At 36.9% G+C, this 11947-nt stretch overlaps 1 long non-coding RNA gene across 1 annotated transcript in view; it reads right to left on the reverse strand.

Annotated features, from left to right (window-relative positions):
- The window catches only part of LOC130601381 (uncharacterized), a 32971-nt gene extending 22773 nt beyond the window's left edge, over positions 1-10198 (reverse strand). The window contains exon 1 of the long non-coding RNA XR_008972654.1: positions 10168-10198. This is a non-coding gene — a long non-coding RNA (uncharacterized LOC130601381). The remainder of the gene's footprint in view (positions 1-10167) is intronic.
- Between the last annotated feature and the right edge of the window lie 1749 nt (positions 10199-11947).

Raw genomic sequence — 11947 nt, forward strand, 5'->3', positions numbered from 1 at the left:
AAGTGACTAAATTTGCAGCACTTTCAAGCTATGATTTTCAAGGACAGAGCCATAATGCTCATTTACACATTGATTTCAGCTTACTCACTTGAGTGACTAAGGACTGTTTACACAGATATGATATTACCAGGCTGATTTTGTCTCATATATCAGATATCAAAGACAGTTGAAATACTGAACAGAACTTTTTTTTCCGCTCCTATCTAAATCTTGCTAATTCTGTTAACAAATTCCCTGGCATTTTAAATCTTGCTTTCCTCATACATTAGGATAGAGTAAGAAGTTTCCAACTATTTTATTCTCAAACAGTAAAAAGGCATGAAGATCTCAAGGCCCCTTCCAACCCTAACTATTCTATGATTCTATGAATTAAAGCAAAAGATAAATTAAGAAATTAGTTTTATAGAACAAATGATGTATGCAGTGGTCTGAAATCCTATAATTTATTGGGAAGAAAAGAAGAAAGATAAGGAAATCAGGAGGGGCAACTACCATTTTACTGACATCACAGAAATCTGTTGTATTAAAGGTCAAGTGACCTTAAATGCCACAAAGCCATTAAGAGTAATGGGATATGATCTCAAGCCAGTGAGTGATGTGAAGCCAATTCCTTCTCAGGGGCTCAAACTGTAACTTCCACATTAATGTATTAGTATCAGTAGATGAAACATAACGAATGGCACATCTCATTTATATAATGGATGAGACGAGGGAAGTAGTTCCAGATGTCTGATGAGCACCTTGAGCCAAAAGAGGAATTTTTTTTTCTGGCATACCAGCATCCACAAGTCTAAAGTGCTGAGATTAGATGAAAATATGGACTTTGAGTGATATGTTGCCCTTACATTTGAAGAAAGTTAAAATACCTCTCAAGAACAACAGCACTGCATGCAGCTGTTGGACATTCTCTGCTTATTGTTATTTGTTTATAGCTCAGGTAGTTCAATGGAAATTAGAGGTGCAAACTTCAGGAAAAATCTTATTCTATAACCAGACCTGTTGAAGATGCATTCAAAGAGTCAACTGATGTGGTCAAAATCAAAGTCATATTTATGCGCTGTACTAGGTTTGTGCCTTAATGCAGGTAGGCTCACTGTGTGGAAATGCTGGACTATTTGTGAACTCACTACAACGCTCAAACACTCAAATGGCTTAAAGACAAATAAGAATTCAATGTCCTTTTTAACAACTATAGGCTTGCTTTATAAATGATCGGTCCAAGCCTGGCACAGGTATAAAATCAAATGCATTGGATCACTTTTATCAGTGGATTGAATTATGCGTTACTGGAAGAAGGAGTCTGTTTTGCCACTGTAAAAAGGAGCTGATGTCCTTGATGACTTCTTATTCTTGCAGAAGGTACATTAAATTATTCTTATTTGTTGTATTTTTACTCATGTATTAAAGATACTGAGTATAAAAATGTATTTGAAAGAGTGATTTAGTCATTGTGAAAAGGTGTAGGTGCAACAGAGGAGATGTGCTTAAGGAGTCATAGCTTTCACGTGCTAGGCTGACACTAATTCAGTGTCTGGAGCCTTTCTAGTCTTCTGTTTCATAACTTTTTCTCTCTTATATAAATATCAACACAGAATGTAAAAAAGCCTTGGAGAATGTTAACTGAAACTATAGATTTGTGTCTGAGTGCATGTGTGTGTGTGCACATGAACTTTAGATACATATATTTGTAGGAGTAAGAGGTGGGAAGGAGATATGTAAACCGTTTGATAGAAGGCCATTTAATATTTGAGGAACAATCTTAGAGAGTCTGTCAGCAGTTTTTGGGTTTAAAAAGCTTCTCCACAGCTCTCTCTCAAACATTTGTTTAACTTTTGATATTTAAAAAAAAAAGAAAAGAAAAAAAGTTGCCAGCTAATTCCTAAATTCGAAAGAAATTGCAGGAGAAAATATTTCTGAGTACAGGAAAGTTTCACATGGAATTCCCAGTCCTCAGAAACCCTCATAGGTGAAATGCAGCTATGTGGAATTTATGACATTTGCTGCCTTGCAAGATTATACTGTACAGTCAAAAAGATGTAGAGAGGGCTGTTCGATTTGCAAGGCTCAGAAAAATAGATTGCCCATTTTCAAAATTCAGCTTGGTAAGAAATCAAAATAGGAGGTTACATACAGTTATGAATCTGGTTCTCAATCAACCCTAATATGCTAACAGAGACTATTGGAGAAAAGGTACCAGCAAGGGGGAAAAATGAAATGCGATTTTAAAAGCATTGAATTTAAATTATATCAGAATGTAACTCTATAAAGAGATATTTTGCTACCCTATATACCAATATTTTTATATTTTTTTATGAAACAACCTTTCTGTAATCTTAGAATTAAAAAATGCTAATGGAATTCTTTAAAGGTTTTCTTTTAACTTCTCCCTTCTCACTTTCTTTTCCTTTCTTAAAAGTCAGTGTCAAAATTGCTTTTAACTTGATGCGTTTTCCATTGCCTGTGGTCCATGTGCAAAATTATAGGCTGTGTATCACTGAAAATAGGATAAAAAGCCATCACAATGGTAACAATGCTGGGAGGTGAAGTGAAATGAGGAAGATGTGATGCTAATGTGTCCCTTTGTGCTATGTGAAGCATAAAACGAAAGCATCCTTTATTGCAGAGAAGTGGCTATGAAACACATTTGAGAATAGCAGCTAGATTTATGTTGACTTAATATTAAGTTAATATCGATTGAGGTGAAAAAGCCAAAACGTGGATAGATACATTAATTCATAGCATTATGCACTATTGGCAGCTATATTTTTTTGCAAGCTTAACAAAATATATAGTTAAACTAATTCATCCTTAGAGGTTTGCCTTATTTAGAGATCTCCTGCTGTCTGATTTGTCTATCTTCTCTTAATTTGTTCAAACAAACACTTTTTCAATCCTCAAATTAAGTTGGCTTTTTGCTTCTCCCTCAAGACAATTGCACGTCATTAGAGAGGTGGTGAAACAAGTACAATTACAAACATCTGCTACTATGTACAATGACGCCATAAGCTGATCTGCAGTCATTGTGACTTCAAGTTTGTGTAAAGGTCACATTGTTTGATTGTGGATAAATGACCCTGGGATTTCATGCCGTCATTAAGAGACTATAAACCCATTTTGATTATTCAGTAAATTTGTTATGTGAAGGGAGAAATTGTATGAAGTCAAGTAAGAGTCCAGAACTATCTGTGTGCTTTTTTGTTACATATGAAATATTCTTGATCATTTATATCACATGGAATTTCAAATGCTGCTACCTAGCTTCTTTCAAATGGGAGAAAATAGTACTGTAATAGTACCATATAATGAATTATTAAATTGTGCTGCTGCTAGGCATGGCTTTTTAAGTGCATACACAATGTGAATACTGCGCATAGACAATTTTCTGGAGTTTAAAACTCAGGATTTTTTTTTTTTCTTTTTACTGTTAATATTGGAAAGTGACTCATTTATAATTGCAAGCATACTATCTTTTATAGCCTAGGAATTTGTGTATGATCCTACAAGGACAGCTTTCCCTAATATATGGAAATAAGTTTTCACCACTAATTAGAGAACTTAGTTGTACAAATAAGCTACCTCTGCTTAAATCCTAAAATGTTCTCATACTCCCATCTACCACTGTAGTCAGAGAAGTTATGTACCTACTTCCCTTTAGGGATCGAATTCTTCGTTTTGTTTGGACAAATCTTAAGTTAGCGTAAATTGGAATTGCTTCATTGCCTTCAGAAAGGTGATAATGATTTATGACAGCTCAGAATGTGGTGCTTAATCTTGGGACTGAGAGAAGAAGGTAAAAAAAAGGAACACTCCATATCAGTTTAAAAAAAGTAGCCTCTGGTCTTAACAGAAGACAATGGAAAATCTAATGCAAGTTATAAATAGGGCCATTAATTTGATATACAATGCTCTAGCAGTATACTCCATTAAGCATCTATATTTACTTAGCTGCTACTGTGCTACCAATATGACACAGCAGTTACTATATAAAACCCTTCCATCGTATCATATTAGTTTTGTGTTTCAGACTTCATTAAAATGCACATAGCTGTATAATAAAGTTTCTAGTTTTGCCAAGTGCTCACCTGTTGTCATAATACCTTGTGTTAAAATAGGAATGAAGAAATCTCTTATGTATGATTCTGAATCTACTTGGTCTGTGTGAGTTTAGAAGTTTGACTCAAATATTATTAAACTAAAATTCTACTTTGAGTTTAAAACCATAAAAATCTTATGTGATAAACATGGAATTTATTAGAAAACCTTTGCTAAAGCACAAATAAAAACAATAAAAAGAGATGAACACATGAAAACTCAGTCTAGAGTGAAGTAAAAAAAAATAGATCAAGCGATAGGGTTAGATGATTGTGTAATGAAGATAAATTGAGTTTCAGTCTCAGAGAAGGACAGAAGGCATCAGAACCCTTACCACTGTTGTCATCAAAAAGACAGACATGGAATATAAGACTCACAAGAACCTCCAAGGTCAGTAAATCCAATTCTCATAAAAGCAGGCAATTATTTCATAGTGCCTTATGCATGTAATTCATAATGTCACATTACACTGACTACAGATGGCTCAGGAGAGGGGTTTGTTCTCACTATTCTTTTCTATTGGAAGATATTTCAGACCTTTAGTCCTTTTGTGCCTAGAAGCAACTTCTAATTACTATCGTAAATTTATTAATTTCAGTGCCTCCCAAAATTTCCAGGTCCTCAGAGTCACCTTACTTTCCTCTCAGTTCAGTAAACAGTGCACAAGAGTCTGTGTCAAGGAATATCAACATAAAATTGTATACCACGTGCAGAGGCAATCAGATTAGATTCTACAGTGGTCCCTTCTGGCCTGTTTTCACTTTTCCATTGATCAGCTCAATAGCAGCGATTGTACAGACAGTAGACTTGAAATAGCACAAAGAGCTGTGATAGCAGCTTCACAATTAACTTGCCCAATAGCTTTCCCCCATCTCACTAAGGATTTTATAAACTGTTATTTGCTGTTTCCTAGGGTTTGAGGGTTTTGGGGGTGGGGTTTACTTTGGATATTTTTTTTTTATTTGGGATGGTTTGGGGTTGGTTTTTTTAAACACTTTTTTCTCTTAACCAGCTTTTATTCATTCCACCAGAAAAGGCCATTCTCCATCTAAAGGCACATCTTATGTCCCTAGGGAAGAATGAGTTTTCTGACAGGCAATATAAAGAATCTTACTTTCTGCTGCTTCTTAAGTCTTTATCTTTTATGAGTTAAATGAGCTAGAGTGAGTCTGTTAGTAATACACATAAACAATTACATTCATATAATGATATTTTTAATACATTAAAAAATATGGATATATTAAGAACATCACCAACAGACCTACAGAGTGGAATGGAATGGAATAGAACAGAATATTTCTGTTGAAAGGGACCTACACTGATCATGTAGTCCAACTTCCTGATGAATTCAGGGCTCACTAAATGTTAAAGACTGCTGTTAAGGGCATCGTCTGAATCTCTTTTAAAAACTGACAGGCTTGGGGCATTGACCACCACTCTAGGAAGCGTGTTCCAGTGTTTGACCACACCCACAGTAAATAAATTATTCCTAATGTCCAGTCTAAACCTCCCAGCAGCTTTGAACCATTCCCATGTGTTCTATCATTGGATCCCAGGGTGAAAAGCTCAGCACCTCCCTCTCCACCTTCCCTTCTGGGGAAGCTGTAAAAAATAATGAAGTTTTAAGCATAATTAAGAGTATAATAATTTGCACATGTAGGATCTAGATAAATAAAATCTACTTATCTTTCTGTAGATACATTAATTCATCCAAAGACTGAAAGAGAGCTATTGATGAAAGACTAACATGTTCTGACTAGGAGCAGATTTGTTTACAGCAAAAATCAAAAGTCTTGCTATGCTATCTTTACCTCAGAAGAATAAATAAATTTTGTCCAAAGGAGAAATTCATTGAGGAGATATTTTACATTTTTATATTTTACAGTACCTTTTTTGTGGTATGATTACTATCACATAATTGCAGATTTTACCCTGAACATTTCTGTATCAAGATCAACTCTGTCTAGCCATTACAGGGTTTTGTTCCCATGACCACAGACTGTACTTTATATATACTGATATTTATTGACAATAAGATCATGCTATTGCAAATGCTGGAAATATTTGATGCAAAAATGTCAAAGACAAATGTATTGTATCATGGCTCTTGTGGTGATTGAGAGAAATTGCATGTGATGATTGAGAGAAACCTTTCTCTCCTCTTTGATTTCTTCTTGCAGGTTCTCCTAAACCACTAATCAATTTCCCAGTCCTTACATGTTCTATCCAAGACAAATAGAAAAGGAGGAAAATAGCATTTCTTAAACCAAATGGCCACTGAAACATTTTTCAGTGAACCATCAGAACAGTTTATATCCACTATTTCAAGAGACCATGATTTATGCCATGTTTCAAAACCTGTCTCCAGAGGTGTTTGTTCTTCACACTCAGAATCCTTTAAGGATATAGTGAAGTCATTGAATTAATTGCCAGACTTCAACAGTAAGAAAAATTATTTTTTTCTTTTTTAATTGCATATTTAATTTAGATATTCCAAATATTTCAAATCTCTTAATTCTTATGCAGAAGAAAGAATACACACATGCAAAGAAAGCCACATAATATCTGTATTTTTCCACCTATTTCACTAACAAGAAGTAATAAAAATCGAAGTTCCCAGCTTTAAGTAGCAAAATAATCACTTTGAAGTGCTGCACCAAGCTTCGAGGTTTTCTTGAATGCATATCAGTAAATCCTACCAGCTGTTTTTAAGAGAATCTCAGTGATTTAGAAATCATTCAGAAGAATTTGCCATTCTATGAATGCTATCTCACTCTTTGGTGTGTAGTAGTTGAACTAATGGAAAGCTTTATTCAGTCTTACTGAAACTTAACTCAGCTTGAAATTAGTTTTTGATCATAATTCCTGCTTAGAGAAATCAATATGGAGCTAGTGAGCATTGTGTCCATTCCACAGGGTTTTTAAATGCTGTATTCCTACTGTATAATAGCCTATTTCATATTAATATAATCTGTGCTGCAAAGAACCAATTAATTCCAGTTTGGATAATGAAGGTATATTCTGAACACTTCAGATCTGTCAGCCAGACACAGTATGTTTGAAAGCAGTTATGTTGCCAAGACTTTCTGAATGCTCAAGGGTCTAGGAAATAGATGAAAGTTACAGAGCAAACAAATAATAAAATCACAGCTAAAAGTGGGGGCTAAAGTGGTAAATCATCTATATGCACTTTAGAGATTAGTGCTCCAATTCTGCATTAGGACCCATACTGAAAAACATTTTAATGGCTTCAATATGATCCCCTGGATGTAGTTTATGTACATTACAGATTTCACTATGCCATTAAGAATGACATCCATTTTTCTGCTAAAGAAAGGTGTGGAACAGGAATCACAGGGGACACTTCATAGACCAGGATTGATGTATGTTGGCAGAACAATGTGTGAAAACTGTAGGCCTGTAAAAGTAAGGGGATTAAGTATGGATTAAAAGTCACTGAAAGGGTCTATGGAGAACCCTGTATGACCTCTGTCTGCACAATAGTGCTAATATTCAAACCTTTGTGAACACCATTTTCATCAGTATAGTTATTAACTATAATAAATTAATGTATATCTAAAGATCAGAGCCTGTGGTAGCTTATCTCCCACAAGGCTGGGTGCTGCAAATCATAAAAAGACTGCACTTTTCACTTATCCTGATCTAGAATTGTAATAAAAATGAGAGTAGGCTACATTTTAGAGATATTGCAATAATAATAGTTAACTAATACAGTTGTAGGGTTTATTTAGTACTTGTTGTGGAAGCTGTACCAAGCTGTGGCTTATAAACACGAGGACCAGCTTGATTTATCACAGGTAGTAATTCAAACCATTTTTAGAGGTATATTCTTGATCAGTGTTTTATATATCACAACGTGGGTTTGGAACATATTTCTCCTTTGTTCTGTTCTGGCATTTAGTTCAAGTTTAATCTTCTTGTAGCAGTTCTTTCACTCCCATGGGCTATTTCTCTTGTTCTTCAGATATTAATCCATGTAGCTGTTCTTTACAATTACATTAACTCTCACTGCATCTGGGATCTTCTAAATGATGAAGTTGATCCATTTGTGAATGTAACTATAGGAATTCCCAGAGGCTGAATTTTTTAAAACAGCTGCCTCCAAGCTGGTCTCTCAGATGTCACTGGTACCGTGTTGCCTAAGAGACTCACTGACATTGGATGCAGCTAGAAGCAATAAAAAAAGTTAAAACCTGACACTGGCAACAAGAGCAAGCTTGTGGCATTGCCTGTGCTGTAACAGCTACTGTGGTGTAACAGCTGTCATTTCTGGCCCTTTCATGCCTAAAAGATTTCTTGGGTGGCCCAAAGAATCTCTGCTGACCAAAACTGCAGCAGTGAAGGACTGAATGTCCCTCTCCAAAGTACGGTACTGTGACTTACCTCATCTAGAAAATCATTCTTTTTGGAGCACAAAGGGAATCAGGGAGAGCTAGCAAGTTCCCACTACTGTAATGTCTCATCTAGAGTTTCTGTGCCAGTTAGCTTGCAGAAGAGTCATCACCAGACAACAGCCTGCAAATACTTGCAAACACCGTAATCGTTCATGTTTCTTGCAAGGAATAACATAACCTATATGATGCATTCTGTAGAAGAGCACTATTTTTTATTTTTTTTTCTATACCAAAACACCTCAGAAATCTTGAGAGATCTCCATATGTAGGGAAATATTGTTTTGGTTTATGTACTATTTGGCCATAAACTCAGGGTGAAATATTGACCCTGTAGAAAGTAATGAAGTTCTAACACCAACAGGGCCAAGAGTTGGTGCTCTGAAAGCTACAGCTCTTGTTACTGTAACCACTAGGCGGAAGACTGGCTAAAGATTAATTTGGGTGGAAGCTTTCTCAAATACACCTCACTCCCCACTTTGAAGCATCACTGTACATATTTTTTCTGTTCTTTTCCAAGTGCCATCAGCAAGTTTCAACTCAGAAAAGATTCAAAGAATAAATCTTCTTTCCTTTTGATAGGCAAATAGGATACAAGGAAAGAGCAACAGCACTGTAATGGATTTGGAATAGAGATGATCACAGGAATAGATGGGAGGAAGAATTGAACAGGAGAAAGGAAGACTGCTGATTTCCAAGTCTAGCTTGCGCTGATATTCAATTAATTTGACCATTAGCAACAAAAGTTGAACATTTTGATGTCCTTTGACTTTTTGCACCCAATGTGCTTTTCCTTTTAGAAAAGAAAATGAAAGCAATTTATTTAAAGGGATAAAAAGATTGAGCAAGTCTGAGAAGGGATCAGTTTCTTTTCTATACTCTTAAAACCAAAATATTCTTCATAAACCCTTCTGTACTCTAAAACAAACGCTGATAAAGAGAAAAAGCTGTAAAAATGAAACATTTTTCTTGGCAACAAGGTTTTGCACTGAGCATGCTTCTGCTGAAATACCAGCTGTGAAATGTTTTGCATGAAGTCAAGAGAAAGCCTTAATCTTCTAGTTGTTGGCATTTTGCTTATGCATTCAGCATATGTTATTATAGTTCCTATTGTTATTATAGAACATGGTTTAAAAACTAGCTTTGTCTTTGATCAATGACAATGGTTATGAACAAATTAGAGTTTAAAAATGCATTTTCCTCTCTTATTTAAAAGAAACATTCTTCCATGCAAGAAGAAATTTCAAATGGTACTTGGAAGAAATATAGAAAAAATGTGTACAGTATTAAAAACAACACAGTATATCGTGGTTTAAACCCAGTCAGGCAACTCGTTCACCCAATTCCCCCCCTTCTTGCTCTCCCCCTGCTCCCAGAGGGATGGAGAGGAGAATCGAAAAGAATGCAACTCCCACTGGTTGAGATAAGAACAGTTTAGTAACTAAGGTATAACACAGATCACTACTGCTACCACCAATAATAACAATGATAAAGGAAATAACAAGGGAAGAGAATACATCACCTCACCACCAGCCAACCAATACCCCCCCCCCCCCCCAGCCCAACCAAGAACCGACTGATACCTCCTCCAACCCTGCAGTCCTAGCCCTTTCGGATAACCCTCAGTTCCATCCTGGGCATGACATGCTGTGGTATGGAATACCTCTTTGGTCAGTTTGGGTCAGGTGTCCTGTCTCTGTTTCCTCCTGGCTTCCCCTCCTCCCTGGCAGAGCATGAGGCTCACAAAGTCCTTGGCCAAACCAAAACATCATTGTTATCAGCTCTGTTCCCGAGCTGAAAGTCAAAACACTGCACTGCACCAGCTACCAAGAAGGAGAAAAATGACCGCTACTGCTGAACCCGGGACATAGTATTATTTATTTTTATTTTTGTAATATATACTCTGGTTATTCTCAGTAGATCGTTTACAAAATGTTCATAATGTAACCTTAGGATAACATGAATTTTTTTCTAGGCATAAAATGCAGCGGAAAGTACCAAAGGCTAAAAATGTGGATCTTCTTTTTTCTAATCTCAGGCTGATGTGTGTCCTCTCATGAAAACCACAGGAAGCTTAAGGATTTGACATTAAACCAAGGGAAACTGTGGGTTTTGACTAGCCTTGGCTTCATTCCATTTTGAAATTTAAGATTTGTGGCAATTTTACTCATAAAATCAAATTAATCCTTACCTTAGTGCAGATCTGTGGAGGTCAGAGTTCTTTTATCTGGGATAAATTAGGTCACTAGGACCTCATATTATTCCACAGGGAGTTTTGTACTTTGAGTATCAAGTTTTTTCCATCATTCTGGCATTAGGAAGTAAGAATGTGTCCTGGGTTCAGCAGTAGCAGTCATGTTTTTCCTTTGTGTTAACTGGTGCAGTGCTGTGTTTTGACTTCTAGTTTGAGAACAGTGTTGGTGAAGCCGATGTTTTCGGTTGTTGCTAAGTGATGTTTACCCTGACCAAGGACTCTGTGAGGCTCATGCTCTGCCAGGGAGGAGGGGAAGCTGTGAGGAAGCAGAGACGGGGCGCCTGACCCGGGCTAGCCGGGGAGGTATTCCATACCACAGCACGTCATGCCCGGGGTGGGGGGTAACTGGGAGTTACCCGGAAGGACAGGGGCTTCCGGGTGGAACTCGCTTTCTTGGCCGGTGGTATCGTATTCTCTTCCCTTGTTATTTTCCCTTATCATTGTTTTAGCTGGTAGTAGCGGTGGTGATTTGTTGCTGGACTGTTCTTGTCTCAACCCGTAGGAGTTGCACTCTCTCGATCCTCCTCCCCGTTCCTCCGGGAGCGGGGAAGGGGAGAGCCCCGGTGGGGGGGGGGGACACGGACCTCGATTGTTGTCAGCTCAGCACCACTCACTGGGAGTGAGTGAACAAGTTACCTGACTGGGTTTAAACCACGACAGAATGCAAAGGTTTTTTTTTCCCCATAATAAGTGGTTAATTTTGGTCTGAAGCATCAGAATTAGAAACTGTCATGGAATTTTAGCTCCTGGATGATGAAATAAAAATATAGCAGAATGGCTTCTCTGTGGGAAGGCTTTTGTCTAATGTTGGCATAAGGATGCAAAATCGGCTTACTGTCCTGTGCATGGATGCATGTTGAAAGAGTATGCTGCTGCTACCTGCCTTCTCATCAACTGTAAGAAAGGATTTCTCCCAATGTAACTGGAATAAGATCAGTTTTAGGTGATTACAGATAGCTCATAAGAAAATCTATTACTGTAAGATTTCAAGCAACCTTTGCATTCTTACAGAATCTTCTTTGTTACAAACACACTCCAGCCAGATACGGACATACTTCAGTGCTTACACTTCCTGCTCCTAACCTATTATAGTTTGTCCTTGAGATACTACCTAAGCAGGATAACTGTAGTTATTGGAGGTGATAAGCAGTACAGATGTATTTCTCAGTTCCACATCCAAAGACAGTTT

The sequence above is a fragment of the Pezoporus wallicus genome, unplaced genomic scaffold, assembly GCF_028554395.1.
Source record: "Pezoporus wallicus isolate ANWC-B61680 ecotype Strahan unplaced genomic scaffold, APGP_CSIRO_Pwel_v1 contig_3017, whole genome shotgun sequence".
Taxonomy (NCBI): domain Eukaryota; kingdom Metazoa; phylum Chordata; class Aves; order Psittaciformes; family Psittacidae; genus Pezoporus; species Pezoporus wallicus.